This window comes from Amphiprion ocellaris, chromosome 22 (genome assembly GCF_022539595.1).
Source record: "Amphiprion ocellaris isolate individual 3 ecotype Okinawa chromosome 22, ASM2253959v1, whole genome shotgun sequence".
Lineage (NCBI taxonomy): Eukaryota > Metazoa > Chordata > Actinopteri > Pomacentridae > Amphiprion > Amphiprion ocellaris.
The window spans coordinates 20,180,091-20,193,454 of record NC_072787.1 but is presented as its reverse complement, the minus strand read 5'-3'; the positions used below and the strand labels follow the sequence as shown (position 1 = coordinate 20,193,454).

General features: G+C 37.9%; 1 long non-coding RNA gene across 1 annotated transcript; it reads right to left on the bottom strand.

Moving 5' to 3' along the window:
• Positions 1-6,124: 6,124 nt before the first annotated feature.
• On the bottom strand, positions 6,125-10,185 carry LOC129348015 (uncharacterized). Its single transcript, XR_008600426.1, has 3 exons — positions 9,341-10,185; positions 6,407-8,363; positions 6,125-6,342 (listed from the first exon to the last, which is right to left on the bottom strand). It is a non-coding gene; the product is annotated as an uncharacterized LOC129348015 (long non-coding RNA).
• Between the last annotated feature and the right edge of the window lie 3,179 nt (positions 10,186-13,364).

The window sequence follows — 13,364 nt, the reverse complement described above, 5'->3', positions numbered from 1 at the left end:
GTCCCACAGTAGTTCTCTGTTAGTTTGAACCTTCAGACAGTCTGAGGACTGAAATTTTCTGAGTTCCTGAGTAGTTCACTGTTAGTTTGAACCTTCAGACAGTCTGAGGACTGAAATCTTAGAAGTTCTTGAGTCGTTCTCTGTTAGTTTGAACCTTCAGACAGTCTGAGGACTGAAGTTTCTAAAGTTTCTCAGTACTTCTCTGTTAGTTAGAACTTTCTGGTTAACAGAAGCCTTAAAACTTGTGACCATGAGTCTTGATTTCACATTTAGACCATCCATCTGAGTTCTTCTCAGACCTTCACCTGTGGGTTTTTAGAAATCCTCAACAAACTTTGATTCTCTTCACTGAACAGTAAAGTTTGTGGAGATCAGAAGGTAACATTAGTTTGATCGATGCCTTCAACTACTAGTAGACTTTATCCGGAAATCAGTTTTCTGAAATGAGTTCTTAGTAAATCTGTCTACAATCAAACCAAGAACATAGAAAGAGGAAATGTTTGAAGAAACAACTTGATGTTTTCATTTCAGACTAGAAAACACTTTAATACTTTTATCTGTTTTTGCTCTTTTTGATTGTTTTATTGTCTCTTCTGTTTAATTTGATCTTCTAAAGTCTAACTGGTGTCTTTTCAAATGTTTTGTCTTTAGTTTGATTCTTTTTAAATGTTTAGTTTTGCTCTTTTCTCACCTTTTATTCTTTTCTAATGTCTGATTTGATTTCGAAATGTTTTGTCTTTTTAATGTTTGTTGTTTTTTAAAATGTTTTATCGGCTTGTTTGAAAAATTTCCTTTTCTTTCCCAATGATTAATTTTTCGATTAAATCTTTCTTCAGGTTTTTCTTTTTAAATGTTTTACCACCTTTTAATGTTTAATTTTCTTTTTAAATGCTTCATTGTATTTTCTGTTTAATTCCTATTTAAACTTTTATTGTCTTTAAGATTTAATTTTCTCATTAAACATTTAATTTTTTAATTAAACGTTTTGTCTTTTTAAAGGTTTAATAAACTAATTAAATGTTTTGTGTTTTTTTAAATGTTTAATATTCTTGTTTAATTGTATTTTTTAAATGTTTAATTATTTAAAATATTTCATCTTTAATGTTTAATATTTTAGTTTTAAAAAACTGGTTTAATTTCATAATTACATGTTTTGTATGTTCTGTTTAATTATCTAAATATTTTTTCTTTTTAATATAATTTAATTGTATTTAATGTGTAATTTTCTTTATAAAAGTTTTATTGTATTAAATGTTTTTTCCTTTGATTTAATTGCTTTATTGTAATGTACTTTATTTCTTTCTTCGGTCAAGATTTTAACCCCAACCTTAAAAATGAAACAAACCCTTAAATCACAACGAAAATACTTTTGTTGTCACAATCACGAGTTCGTCAATTATGCAGTTTATCAATTCAGCTTTATTTCACAGAGATCACAAAACTAAACAAGCAAAGAGCAAAAACTATGCTAAAACTATAATTAAAACTGAAAAACATATTCAAAAAAAATAATAATTTAACATTGCAATAAAATATGTTGTGTCCAGGGGATGGAGGGAGTTTATTGAAGTCTTCTTGGGCTCACATGGGAAATCATTTAACATATAAACTTGATATTCAGTCTAAGGAAACTAGAAACTGCAGAGCGACAGAAGAACCAACAATATCTCCTGTTTTCTCCTTTAATGAGTCGACTCTTCTTGTGTTTTCAGACCAAAGAACTACAGACTTAACAACCTGCTCAAACTCTTGGTACAGGACCTCACCACACGGGTCAAGAAGGTTTCCATCTCATTTCTACTCTGAAGCTCACCTTCTCCTGCTCAAACTGCTGACAAATGTTTCTGCTGCTCTAAAGTCTGGTCTCCAGAACTTCCTAAAAACTCTCAAAGTCTCTTCTGCTGCAGGTTGCTTTGTAGAACTGTTCCAGAAAACCCCACTAAACCACATGGAGGGGCCTCAAGATAGTCGTCCAAATGAAACTGTACATAAACCAAACTAGCACAACCCAAACGCTAAAGTCTCCTGCAGCCTACCAGAGAACCTCTGAGAACAGAGAATCAGGACAGGAACTCTTACCTTCTGGACAACCAAGAATACAGAATGTGTCTGACCAAAAACCTCTGAAGACTCACTACAGCCAAGGTAAAGACACAACTCAGCTGCAGCAAATCCACTAATCACTGCACACATTAGCACCATGTGCTAACTGTGGCTAAAGAACCACATTTACCAAGACAACTATCCGGTACAAAGCCCTAAAGCACACCAAGAAACACATTAAAGCCGATTTTACTGCTGGAAGCTGCAAGCCAACGCCTAAAGAACAAACTAAAGCAATGGAGCCAAACCCAGTTCAGTGGTGAAGAAAAGCAGAGGAAATGTTTGTCTGCAGCTAAATAAAGCAGGAAGACACTGAGCTGCTCAGGTGTTCCTGATAACACCAAGCAGCCACCTGGACAGCCAATAGGAACACAGCTTCCTGGAAGTCCAGAGGGCTGGCTTAGTGAAGTAAATTTAGTTTAAAGTTGAAGCAGAAAGTTAACAAAGAAAGTTGAAAACCACCTTCTGATACCTGAAATCTCTGAGTTTTCACACAAAGAACACCTGAACATGTCAAACTGGTTTCATAGTAGAACCATCATTGTAAAAACGTCATAGTATGGTGTGTTGCTCAAAAAAAAATTACGACCCGGCTGTCTAGGGTCGCCGAGGAGCAACACAAAAACAGGACAAACGCTGGTTTCCAGGGGGTTAGGAGGCTATTTATTTGAAAGGGTAAGTTTACAACAACACAACGTGAGCAAAAAAATCACAAAGTCTGTCTTTACTTCAACTGAAAATATTAGTTTTTGTCTGTTTTATTGACCAAACTTTTCAAGAAGTAGATGAAGAATAATTAAAGCTCTCATGTAGAAGTCCAACTTATTTTGGATCCTTGTGGAGAGTTTAATCTTAGAGTTTGTACAGCTGTTGAGTTTTTAGAGTCACATGGTTTGTTTTGACATTTAATAACCGAGTCCTGAAATAAAATTACAGTTGTGGATTTCTGTCATTTAGTCTGGACTAAACAAATAACAGCAGCATAAATCTCAAATGTCATTATGAGGAGTCTGGATTGAGGTTTCTCACTTGATAATGATCAAAACATGAAATTTAGGTTGGTTTAAAGGAATATTCTACCTTAAATCTTTGAATGCTGACCTAAAAGGTTGGTTTCAGGGACTATTCCACCTATAAGGTTCTCAAACATCCACCTTAAAGGAACATTCCACCAAAAATCCTTGGACATGCACCTAAAATGTTGGTTTAACCGAGTATTCCATCCAAAATCCTCAAAGAGACCTGAGGGGCTGGTTAAAAGGAATATTCCACCTAAATCCTCAAATATAGACCCGAAAGGGTAGTTTAGAAAAAATCCTTCAGTGTAGACCAAAAAAGTTAGTATGGAGGAATATTCCACCTGAAATGTAGACCTGAGAAGTTGGTTTGGAAGAATGTACCATCCTAAACATCCTTAAATGTAGACTTGAAGAAAAATTCCACCTAAAATCCTCCAATATAGACCTAAAAGGTGAGTTTAATGGTACATTCCACCTAAAATTCACTACTGTAGACCTTGGAGGTTGGTCTGATGGTATATTCAACCCAACATCCTTGAACATAAACTTAAAAAGTTCATTCAAAGGAATATTCCACCTAAAATCTTTCAACGTAGACCAAAAAATCTTGGTGTAAAGGAGTATTCCACCTTAAATGTAAACCTAAAGGATGGTTTGGAGTAATATTCTACTCTAAAATCTTCCAATGTAGACCTAAAAGGTTTATCTGATGGTATATTCTACCCAACATCCTGGAACATTTACCTAAAAGGTTGGTTTAATGGTATATTCCCAGAAGAACCCTTGAACATTGGGCTTAATGGAATATTCCACCCAAAATACTTGTACAGACCTGATCAAAATCTTAAGACCTGTTGAAAAATAGCTAGAATTTACCTTTTGCACATTTGGATCTTAATGAGGTTTTCAGTAGAGCTACAATATGCAAAAGCAAGAAGGGGGAGTGAGACAAAAAGCACTTTGAAAAAGTAATTTATTGAAAACAAGTAAACTGAAATAGGCTGTTTATCAGCTGATCAAAAGTTTAAGACCACAGGCTATAAAAGCCCAAATCTGCTCAAAATTCTCATTTTCTGTCAGGCATTCACACGGTCCACCTCCTGATGGCTAAAGCTAAGAAGCTTTCTCTTCTTGAACGTGGTCGGATCGTAGAGCTGCATAAGCAAGGCCTCTCGCAGCGTGCCATTGCTGCTGAGGTTGGACGCAGCAAGACAGTCATTCTAAATTTTCTGAAAGATCCTGAGCATTATGGAACAAAAAAGTCAAGTGGTAGACCCAAAAAAATTACACCTGCGCTGAGCCGGAGGATCCGATTGGCTGTCCGTCAAGACGCAGGGCGGTCCTCGACCCAAATTAAGGCCCTTACTGGTGCCGACTGCAGCGCAATAACCATCAGACCCTTTTTCAGGGAAAAGGGTTTCAAAAACAAAAAACGAATTCAAAGACCTCGTCTCCCACAACGCCACAAAACTGCCCGTTTAGACTTTGCCAGGGAGCATCAAACATGGGACATTGAAAGGTGGAAAAAAGTTTTATTCTCTGATGAGAAAAAATTTAACCTTGACGGTCCAGATGGCTTCCAACGTTACTGGCATGACAAGGAGATCCCACCTGAGATGTTTTCTACCCGGCACAGTGGAGGGTTGTCCATCATGATCTGGGGACTTTTTCATTCAGTGGAACACTGGAGCTTCAGGTGGTGCAGGTCGTCAAACGGCGGCTGGTTACGTGCAGATGTTGCAGCGGGCATCCCTCATGACTGAGGGCCCTCGTCTGTGTGGTAACAGCTGGGTTTTTCAACAGGACAACGCTGCAGTTCACAATGCTCGCTTGACCAAGGACTTCTTCAGGGAGAATAACATCACTCTTTTGGACCATCTCGCATGTTCCCCTGATTTAAATCCCATAGAGAACATTTGGGGATGGATGGCAAGGGAAGTTTATAAAAATGGCCATCAGTTCCAGACAGTTGATGCCCTTCGTGAAGCCATCTTCACCACTTGGAGCAATGTTCCCACCAGCCTCCTGGAAACACTCGCATCAAGCATGCCCAAACCAATTTTTGAAGTGATTAACAAGAACGGTGGAGCTACTCATTACTGAGTCCTACTGAGAACATTTTTTGTTCTGGTTTGGAGAGTTTTTTGTAATTTTTTGAGCGATGGTCTTAAACTTTTGATCAGCTGATAAACAGTCTATTTCAGTTTACTTGTTTTCAATAAATTACTTTTTCAAAGTGCTTTTTCTCTCACTCCTCCTTCTTGCTTTTGCATATTGTAGCTCTACTTAAAACCTCATTAAGATCCAAATGTGCAAAAGGTAAATTCTAGCTATTTTTCAATTAGTCTTAAGATTTTGATCAGGTCTGTATTCCACCCAAAATACTTGTATATATACCAAGAAGTCAGTGTAAAGGAAATGTAGACCTAAAAGGATTGTTTAAAGGAATATTTAAACTGTTATTTTCATTATTTAATAATCTGTTATCAGTCAGAACCCCGGCAAACTTATTTTCATCAGTTTTTTTTAGTGGAAGTCACAAATAAAGGAGCTCTTGGTTTTTCCCGGCGTTACTGAGTCCAAAGCTGCTGTTTCAACACAGACACGTTCACATGCATCCACAAACCTCTCAGCACTCAAACACCCACAGACAGGAGGCCGGCTGGACCGAGGCTCGGCGGCGTCCTCAGACCCACGAGTCGGGGAGTCGCTGAACTTGTTGGTCCGGTTTGAAGGCCTCCGTGTGGTCCAGTAGAAGTCCACGTAGTCGGTGTTGCCTTTGAACCGCAGCGACTGGCCTCCATCAGGTGGACCGGCTCGTCCTCGTAGGACTCCTCCTGTAGCCTTGAGGGAACCACAGGAACATTCAGTAGCTGTTGGAGTTCTTCCTGTCAGGCTCGTGGTAGAACGGCTCTGAAGAATCTTGTACTTGTCTTATCTGGAACAATCTAACAGCCTAAACTGTTAACAGCCGTGTAAAGACGCAAACACACAGGCATAGATTAGGACTCAAACTAGATTTATTTTAGAAAACAAATCAGCTTAGAGGCATTTGTTCACACATGTGGCTGAATAGGAGGCCGTCCAATCAGGTTCGAGGTCTTCACTCTGTAGGTTGTTTGTTTGGTGAGACTCTTGGACCTCCATCAGCTGACATGGATGTTTGATGGTCTTCCTCTCTAGTGCCAGATGATTCATCCATGAATTCAGCAGCTACAGACTGAAATGAAGCTCATGCTGCCAGTTATTGAATTCCTGTTCCAGATCAAATGTTCAGAGCTCACCTTGAATGCAGCCGTCTGCTGTCTGATAGTTTTTCTCATTGTAGTCTTCAATAAAGTCTTTTTCCTCATGTCAGGATGTGGTGAGACTCTTTCTCAGTCTCTGCAGACGTCCCTCATTGTGCATCTCCAGAGAAGAAACTGAAAAACTGGTCACTGCTTCAGCATCACAAACGCTCTCCAGCATTGAGAGTGTTTTAGGAATTCATTCATTGTGTTGTGAACTTTGAAGGAGCAGAAACTTTACAGCTGCCAAAGATATGAGCTCCAATTCTGGATGTTTTAGGAAATGAAGTTCATCAAATGAACACTTGATTTTTGCTGATAACTCTCATTAAATTATTGAAGAAATCTAACATAAAAACCTGTAAACTCTCAGGCAGCTTTTGTTAAAGTTTGTCTATAATTCTATCATCATGTTCTGGAACCAGGACTCTGCAGAAGTTCCTTCAATCAGATACTTGTGTGTTTCTATTTAAGGCCTCAGGTTTGAACGTACAGCAGAGGATTAGAAAGGAGTGATTTTAATGTTTAAATCAGTCCAGTAAATGTTTGGAGTAAAAATGATTAAAGTTTTGATTTAGATAGATTTGTGTCAAATAATATTGTAGAGTCTCACTTAAATATATCCAAATGAGTTCAGTGTATTTATATTTTATAGAATATTTGATTTCTTAATCTCAATACTGTAGGGTCTGACCCTAAATATTATAATAATGATGTCAATTTAAATACATAATATTTTAGTGCAGAGTCATAAACTTTAATCAGCTAAACTTACATAATAAATATCACTGTACAATCTTAACCTGAACATTCATATTATTGAGGTAAATTTACATAAATCCTGATATTCTAGAGTCTTAACTGGAATATTTCTAACATTAATCTTTTTGTATTGTGCTGATAAACAACAATAACCTGACTTTCAGATAATATTTATTGTCTGTGATTGTGAGACTAAATTCCTCCACATTCTGGAACTTTACCAGCAGCTGTAGGTATAAATAAAAATAGAATCTGTTCATTTCCACATTATGCACATTTATTTATTCTTAATATCTCAGACTGAATGGTTGCTGGCAGTAAAAACAAACTCATCTGCTGGACTGAATTTCCCAAAATGGAAACATGGACAGAATTTAACACTCATGTATCCATGGCAACGCTAAAGTTTCTGCTTCTTACCAAAGTTCACAACACAAGTAAAGATTTTAATGTAAAACTTCAGGGATGACTGCTGACCATAAGTATTCTGATCAATACTTCATGATCAATATCAGGACAGATGTTACAACTCCAGCTGTTGCATTAGACTGCAGTTATTCACAGAGAAATTAAAACATCACATTCCTCATAAAAACTAGATGGACTTTTATTAAATAAAGTGTTGGTGAATAAACAGTGTAAAAAGTGCAAAGCAGCTCCATTAAATCAGGAGATGTGAGACTTCCACAGCATGGATCACCATCTGCTGTGTTGATTCATAGCTGAATGTCAGAATGAACTGAGATAGAAAAGCTGCTTTGAGCTGCAACATTACGGTCTGACAATCCAACACCATCACAGTTTTCATCTGGTTGTTTTGCTCCAACATGCTGTGAAGTTCAGTTTTTACCTGAATCAATACAGAGATTCTATTTCCAACCAAGACTGGAATAAAAATTAGAATGTTATGAGGTTATTAATGCAACTAAATCCTTTCAGATGGAAGGATTTACTTCTAAGTTCTAATTCAAGTTTCAGTTGGAGCTCATTGCATTCACAAAGAAAAACAGCGAAACCTTCATAGCAACATTTAATAAACCTAAAGCTTCCCTGTTGGCTCATTGGTGGAGTTTGTTACTGAGCATCTGAACCTTAAATCCAGTGAGACGACCATCTTCAGTCGAGGCCAGTCAGAGAACTTCAAGACCTTCCATCAGCTGGACCAGATGTGGCATCATCTCCCTCTGAACATCTGGATGACAGGAGAAAAGACAGAAATCAAACACAGATCACAGAAATACAATTTATTCACTTTCATCATTTTATAAAAGTAGCATGAACTTTATTAAAACTTGACAACATCAGTAATGAAAGTAAATGTTTTTATCTCGTGTTGAAGCTAAATTTAAAGTCAATTTTAATGAGTTTATCCTGAGAGGAGTGAGAATGGAGCTTTTCTTTCCTTTTTAGAATATTCCCTCAAAATATTCAGTTTATTATTGGCTTTAGAAGCATTTTTCTTTACTTATTTATTTTTAGATACCTCAGACTGATACACTTTGCTGGTTTGCAGATAATTTCATGTACAATGACAATAAAGATCTTCTATTATAACATATTTTGCTAAAACAAGAACTGCAAACCTTCTCAACCATCTCTCAGTCTGCAAAATTCCAACTGCGACCAAGAATTATCTGATGTAGTTATTATTATAATCTTTACTGAACCAGCCCTGGAATTAATAAAAATCTGTATATGGATATGATTTTCTCTGATGGAACCACTATGGAAGCTGTAGTAACAATTAACTATCCTTTGAAGGGAAAGATTAGGTCTTCTTCAGGTGGATAAAAAAAATGCTCTCCCTTAAAAAACAAAAAACTGCATACAATAAAGTAAATCTCTTCTGCACTGCACACATACTACACTTTTGTATAACTCTGGATGTCAGAGTAAAGGCAGACAGATCCACCAATCAGCCACAACATTCTGACCACTGACAGCTGAAGAGAACAACATCCATCATCTTGTTCTAATGCAACGTTCTGCTGGGAAACCTTGACGTTCATGTGGATGTTTGACATGTACCACCACCTAAACACTGCAGGACAAACAACCCCCTAGTCTCCATGGCAACAGCAGTCCTTGATGCCAGCTGCCACCCTCAGCAGGACAAACTAAAACTACTCAGGAGTGGTCCGAGGAACACGACAGAGCTAAGCTGTTCACCTGGGTTCCACACTCCCCACATCCAGATCTGATTGAGCATCTGTGGGATGGTCCAGGATCAGCCTGGTCTAGGTAGGACCCACCCTGCAACCCACAGGATCCACAGAATCCACAGGACATCCCCAGAGGTTCTGATGAACCACTGGGTCAGAGGAGTTTTAGCAGCATAAAGGGACCAACACAGTATTAGTCAGGTGGTCAGAATGTTCTACTGTTATATTGTCATGCTGATTATATGATCAGTAAATGTTACCATCAATTATAACGTCAATTAAAACTATCAGTTCATTCAGAAACTGTGGGGTTAAACCTAAAAACACAGACCTCAACAGCAGTTTTTTTTTCAAAGCAGAACACCAGCTGGTTTTCACTAAAGAAGCTTCCAGAGCAACAACTAAATGACAATTTTGTTCTCATTAAGTTCACAGTCAGAGTCAGCCAAAATAATGTACACACATCAGGAAAAGAAAAACTTTTATAAATATTTCATTTGTATAAGTACTTCTACACATATAGATTCCTCTTTCTAAGTTTGATCAAATCACGACAACTCGGTGTCCTGTTGTACAATGTTTTCCCAACAGATGGCGCTACCCTCATGAATGGAGCATCAACAAGTGACGTCTACAACACAACAGAAATGTCTGGAAGCCAGTGGCCACCACTTTGAGCACCTCTTGTAATTGTAGAGGCCAAAGATAACTTTTATTAATCTTGTGATGTCTGAATAAATTTGGTATTGAAATATTTATGCAAGTTTTTCTTTTCCTGATGTGTGTAAACATTATTTTGGCTGACTCTGTATAATGGGTTTCTGACAGGTCACCAGGCAACATCTTTTTATAATAATGACAAACATACCTGCATTCTACAGGAGTGATTTTCCTCATGTGCAGGTAAAGATGTGTGAGGAGCTTAGAGATGACAGGAGCAGGAGTCATCCTCACTAATTCAGCTTCCACCTAGAAACAGAAAGACCACAAACAAACACAATGATATACTCTCAAACGTTCAACCTCACAGCCTCAAAATATCTGTTTAGGAAGTGTTGTGTTTCTAAATTCTGCTGAAAGCATTGACAGACATTCTCTTACAAGGTTGTGTAAAAAGCAGCCTGTCCTCTGAGCTACTGAGAAATCTTCCTGAACAAAGTTTATACGTGTAAATCAGCTCAACAAAAACTAAAGCCTCAGTCAGAGATAACAGGTATCGCAAATTATAAACAACTTTATTTGTTAACTCAGACTTTCTGCTTCAACCTCACATAAAAAGGGGAGTTTAACTCATCAGGTGACTGAAAATGAACGGCTTGTGCAGTTCTAGATCCAAAAGTAGGATGTTTCCTCTCATGTTTTACTATAAATACATGCAATAATAAATAAATACAATGGCTGGTTGTTAGTTTATTCACTATTAATGTCATTTTATAGACTGGATTGAACTTGAGCAGTGGAAGAGAGAAGGAATTTAATGAAATTATGGAGATTCAGAGAGGTAATGTTGCGCAATGTTAAGTTAAGCTCGGTTTAATTCAAAGCAGCTGAATGTTAAACTTCAGTGCAGCTCAACGGGTTTCAGTTAACCTTAAACCTTTAAAAGCTAAAATACACAGCAGAGAAATACAGGTTGAGAAGGTCATTCTAATAATGAGGACAGCTGCAGCAGCAAGTAACACAGGTGTTCAGCGGTAAGTTAGCCACCTGTGTTAATTAGCCCGCTAGCTAACTTAGCCGCTTAGCTAGCTAACGCGTCCGGACCAACTGCTCAAACACGACAAAACACAACCCTTCACAAGTCGCTGACTTAACGTACAACAAAACAACGCTACTGGTTAGAAGTATTTATCTTCTTACCGTGTTTTACTCCAAAAACAAGGTCAACAGCAGCCAGTAGTGACGTTACGAGACGTGCCGAGGCTTCGAAGCGTGTGTCGAGTAATGGAGGGGGCGTGTCCACGAAGCGCGTATCGAGGCTTGCTTTATTTAGGGGAGGAAGCCAAAAATGATGACGTTCGAAGCCTCGCAAGCCGGTCGTACCGCATGACTGGTTCAGGAAGTGGTTCGCAGGTTTGACGTGCAATTCAAAATATAAAGGGCAGTGAAACGCAATGGATTCCCCGTTCACATTTGTTGGATTTTTACCTGCTGTATCTTTTCATTCAATTGGTTTGAGACTCTTTTTTTATAGAACCAGCCAGAAAGAGAAGATTCTCCCCTGTCTGGAAACACTTTGACCTGATTTCTCCTAATAAAGTAGGCACATAACAAGTGTAATATGAATAACTGTGACAACACCACACATCGATTGTTCTAATTTTTTCTGGTATTTTAAAAGGTGAAGTGTCTGTTGTGTTCCAAGGAGCTAGAGAAATATTGTCCAAAAAAACAGAAGTCGCCTGAATCCCAGCACTGTGGAAAAATTGATGTTTTTGAATAAAAACAAATAAAATGTTGTTCCTACTTTTGTTTTACAGGTTGTCACTGGTACCAGACGCACAGTCACAAAACAAGTAGCAAAAGCACAATAAATTTTATTTATATAGCCCTAATTACAATTAAAAGTATCTAAGCACTTTACAGAAAGCCAGAACCTGACATCAATCAAGCAGTCAAGCTACAAATCTCAAATCTCTCTCCCAATTTGTTTCCATTTCCCCCTCTGTTCCTGCTATCAGGAAAAGCAGACACTATGTTAAGTATATTACTTGTTTATTGGCATTATCATTTAAGCACAATTCAAAGCTTCACATAGCAAAGCTAGTGTCATTATAGGCACTCTGCCTGTTTTACTTTTATTTATCCAGTTGATGGCGCAGTAGAGCAAATGAAGCACCATGAAGCTTCGAACCATGAGTGAAGCAATTGGATGGAAAGCCTCAATGCTTCATGAAGCTTCATCTCGCCATCACTACCTACCAAACGTGCCGACCATAGCTATATATAGAAGACTAGATCCGCTAGCGCGCTGTCTTCTGTATCTGTCTATGGTCTGACCAATCACTGCTCTCTGGCTCCGCCCTCTGAGAATCTTGTTGTCGTTTGGCTCCACTTGCTGATGACCACTTCCGGTCTCAGAAAATGAAAAAACGGACATTTTCGTTTCTGTCTCTTACTGATTTAATTGTTTTGTTATTCTAAATATAAAATGAAAATCAAAGCATTTTTAAAATTTCGTATATCCCTTTTTGATCATGAAAAGAAAAACGCCTTGTATTCCAATTTTATTTTTTGAATTTTAAAACGAAAATCAAATAACCACTCGTTTTTTGTTTTTCAATACCCGTTTCAGAACGGAAAATCCAATTGCCAAAATATACACGGACCGCCAAGGTACCTTAGATGTACTTTGTTTCTTTGTATTGGCATAATTGCTGGATATTTGTGCCATTAAGTGTGATCATGATCACTAAATGTTGTGTTACTGAACCACACAAATACTCAAATATACAGGCTTTGGAAACACTGTGCAAAGTGTATTGATGGGCCTGGCAACCTGTGATAATGAAGAGGTTCATCCATCTTTTCTTTGTGCGCATTTTCATGAAGGTCAGTATTTGGTTATGAATGGGCTGCAGGAGCCAGATGCCTCTTTATTGGTGCATCTTAAAAAGCTTCAGGGACAGTACTGGCAGAGATATGAGGTGCTAAGTGACCTCCAGGCAGAGGTCAACTACTGCAAACACCTTGTGGAACAGTGTAGACTGCGCCTGCTATCTGGTCACTTTTCTTTCGTACCTTCTACCTTCCTGAACAAAAAAACATTTTATTTACTGAAACAGTCAAAGTTGTTCCAAGTTATGCTTTTTTGTGTCCCAGAATTTGAGACCTGGTATGAGCAGTCTTTCCTGTAATCAGAGGAGGAGCTGGACCTTACTGTGGACAAGAACTGTGCACAAGTGAGTCTGTCTCATAGTCAATGGACAAAATAACTGTATGATCACCAAGCAAAACATTGCTTCTACATAATTTTTCATAGAACAGACTCTAGAATAACCTTCACAATACAGGGGAAAAAAGGACAGCTG